Raw genomic sequence first — 3957 nt, forward strand, 5'->3', positions numbered from 1 at the left:
AGTGAAAAATAAATTCTTTCATTGGAATCAGCACATTATTATCATACTTGACTTATTTTTCACATGTTTTATTATAGAGAAATGACAACCTATTTTTATTGGCTTTTCAAGATGCAGGCTTGAAGATCAACTTCAGAAAATGTGAGATGAACTGCGGTTGCTGCTGATCCTCAGTTTTTTCTTTTTTTTTGTTTGTCAGCTTTCTGTGGTTTCTTTGTTGGCTTGGAAGCTGGCAGCAGTTCTGTCTTTTTAATACCTCTTTATGTTTTCACAGTGGCAGCAAGGGTGTTGGTTTACAAAGAAAAACCTCATAAGATAGTACGTGTAGAAAATAAACCTTAGACTAAGTGTTTCAGACAGGCAAAAAAATGAAATAATATTGAGTGAAATATATTCATTTGTAGTTTGTATATTTTTACTTAAGGAAAGAGGAACAGGTTTTGTTATCTGATCAGGAGCCTGTGCTGAAGCATTGTGGCCAAACCGTTCTGTTCTTGTGTAAATTTCCTGTTTACTGACAAACTACCCCCCCCTTAGAAAATTGTAGAACTTGTTCAGTTATAGGCATACTTAGTTTTTTCTTCTAAAAGGCATTACTGGTTAAATGGCAGTTTTTGTTTTGGATGAACAAATTCTAGATAAAACAAGAACCTGCATAACCACTCAGGTGAACCTGTTATACCCCACTTCACAGAAAACATTTGAAACATGCAGTATATGGTATACGGCATATACATAGCTGCCGAGTATATTAATTATATTTTATATATATATATATATATATATATATATATATATATATACACACTAAAATGATATTATGGAGATGTGTGTGATTTTACTTTACGTGGAGAGACGTAAGAAACGAAGAAATGTTTGTCTGGGTCTGTGTTCGAAGTCCAACAGTCACGCTAACCGCGATAAACTTATTTGTGTGTGTTTTATGTGTCTTTGTTTTGTTGTGTGTTGTTTGACACCTAGTTCCCGCGGATCACTAACTAAACAAAAGAACTGCCCTGACTAACACGGGACAGCTAAGCTGTTTCCCTGTCATAAAACAAAAACGCACTAGAACACACGAAGGGTCTCACACTACCTTTTTTTAATTTATTTTTTACGATTTCACACACTACAACCGGGCTGTTCACTCTGCAGCAGCCCTGAGCAGACTGACTGCACACTTTTTAAACCCTGCACCTGGCACTAATTTACAATAACTACCAGGTGTGGGTGATAATTAAACAATAAAACAATTAAACAATAATACCCTTAAACATACACTGTCTGCTTGTTTTCAGATCATTCTGGTCTTGACTATCTTCAATGTACCAGTTACTTGGTTTTTTGACCAGGGTTCTTCACGACTATATAGAAGGTCACTCTTTGTCAGCATTTTTTTTTTTTTTTTTTTTTGTTATTTTACAAAATCAGGTGACTGAAATATGTAAAGTCCTAACATTGTTACTATAGTTGCCATCGCTTTTTGGTAGTGTACAAAAATACTACATATTTCTTTAAAGAGCATACCCAGGGTTAGGCAACCTTGGCTCGCCTAGTGCATTCCATTGAAGGACAAGCCATGCCTCATGCTATACAGTTTGAAAAGGATCCACAGATTTAGACCACTGATGAGTTTGTACCAAGTAAACTCTTTAGTGGGATGGGGGTGTTTTTTTTTGTTTTTTTTACGCTCAACACCACTGTCTTTGTTTTGGGTATTTAACAGCTCTTAGCGATGATACAAAATGTCATTGCTGACAAGTGCCGGTAGTTCATTGTCAATTTTCCACTGCAGCGAGGACTCTGGGAAAACCTTTGAAGATATCTCCAATGTCATCAAGAACACCTACATACGGAAAGAATTTGGAATCAATGTGGGGCCAAGTAATTCACAAAGGGTAAAAGTCATTGTTGTTGTCCTTCTTCTTCTTCTTCTTCTTCTTCTTCTTCTTCTTCTTCTTCTTCTTCTTCTTCTTCTTCTTCCTCTAATATCTATGTGCATTATTGCATGTTACACTTACATTTCTACATACAATATATCTAAAGAAGTGCATATTCAGTACAGATGAAACTTGGTCTGCACATACTTTAGCACGGATAGAATTGGATTAGTTGCTACGGTGCTGGGTGTACCTCCAATTGATGCATGTAAGTATCCAGTGCCAACAACAGAGGCAGGATACGTTCGACAACAGCGGCTGGTACAGGATAGGTAATTGAGAAAAAATAAAGCTCTTTCTTTACTGCTTTTGCTGTCATATTTATTATTTACATTTGTATTGGCCGTGGAGGCCCAGCTCTCTCATAGCCTGATGACAGACACAGTTCTGCTGAGATTACATGAGAAATCACCAGGGACACTGGTTAGCCAACTTGTTTTTATAGTTCACTGAAATGCTTGTGGTAGAACTGTAGAGAATTGATTACACACACATATAAATGTCACAATTCTCTTTACAACCACAAAAACACACTTCAGTTCTTCTCAGGGGGCTGTCTTAGTGTGTGTGGTGTGGATGTAGTGGTGGGGGTGGGGGGTGGAGGGATTCTCTTGGTATACATCTGTATTTTCATATGCTGGAGTGGACTACATTTTGGGTGAAATTCTGTAAATGCTGACGTTAAGCTTTTATAATACCGAGATTTGTTTCTGTAAAAATCAGTAAAAACTGAGACTAAAGGGCCTTGTACATATTGTAATGAGCCAAACATTGGCCAGTATTTAGCAACGAAAGGAACATTTTCAGAAAGGTAGAACACGAGTTGCAGCTAAAATAGTTTAATTCTTTTCAAACAATATCCCAACGAGTTCTGTGTGATTTTAAGTCAAACTAACAATGTTCTAAGCGTTCATATCTTTAACAATATGGTAACCCTTCACTATGAATTCACCCTGACCAGCGCAAGTCCAATTGAAATCTTTGAATCACCTGTTGTATTGTGGGTATTCACACCCTTGGTGCTGTTCTGTAATCCTGCAGGTAATTCTCACCGCTGATGTAGCATTGACTCGTGAGGAAGGAGGCCGAATATTTACATCGCTTGATTCTGGGAAATCATTTGATTTTGTAGATCTTCCTTTCCATCCTGGCCAGCCAATTGTCTACCACTCTTCAAACCCAGACTATCTGCTTGTCTCCAGCATAGACGTGAGTGGGGAAAATACAGTGAAACGTTAGATTTTACATTTAAGAGCAAGTTGGTAGGGGTAGGAATGATTAGTTATCTTAACTAATATTTACTTCTTGTTGTATAGATTCACTTTGTGTATATATTTTTTCAGTCATTACATTCTAGTGACTTATCAAAACATAACACCCCAATATCCTCTGTATTTCTTACTGATGTATTCTGTACTTGCATCTGTAGAGGCAGAGTGTTGCAGAGGGTGGATGTTGTAATGCATGAAAAATGGGCACATAGTTCTTTTTTTTAAAATTTTGTTTAAAATGTTTTTCCTTTGTACAGGGAATAAAATGACATTCTCATTTAATGTCATCATGCATTTGCGTCTTTCACGCATCCCCATATAAAGACTAGAAGAGAGATTTTGTAACCGTCGCCAAGCATGAAAGGGTTAATATGATGTACAACATTGAAAACAACAAGATTGTAGTAGTTAAGTTAACGCTGATATTTCATACCTATGTCAGTTTGCTCTCTGACGTATATATCGGTAAGGATTAATCTGGACAGATTTGTGTGTAGGAATTGGAGTAGTGTACAGTTATATATACCATACATGATGGCTCATCACTATTTTGTGTTTTGTAGAATGTGCACCTTTCTTTACCTTAACTACAGAATATCAGAAATCTGAGGAAGGTGACAATGTTGGCATATTTAGTAGATTGCTACCTCAGTTACAGGAATATAATTGAACTGGGTGGTCCATTTATCCTACTACAACACTGTAGTTTCACTCCCTGTGCAGCTGACATCAGTCTGATGTGTAGT

General features: G+C 36.9%; 1 long non-coding RNA gene across 1 annotated transcript; it reads left to right on the forward strand.

The window, feature by feature from the left end:
- Positions 1 to 1287: 1287 nt before the first annotated feature.
- Positions 1288 to 3167, forward strand: LOC121310927. The gene is made up of 3 exons (XR_005948969.1): positions 1288 to 1375; positions 1796 to 1898; positions 2982 to 3167. It is a non-coding gene; the product is annotated as an uncharacterized LOC121310927 (long non-coding RNA).
- Positions 3168 to 3957: the final 790 nt, after the last annotated feature.

This window comes from Polyodon spathula, unplaced genomic scaffold, assembly GCF_017654505.1.
Source record: "Polyodon spathula isolate WHYD16114869_AA unplaced genomic scaffold, ASM1765450v1 scaffolds_2854, whole genome shotgun sequence".
Taxonomy (NCBI): Eukaryota; Metazoa; Chordata; class Actinopteri; order Acipenseriformes; family Polyodontidae; genus Polyodon; species Polyodon spathula.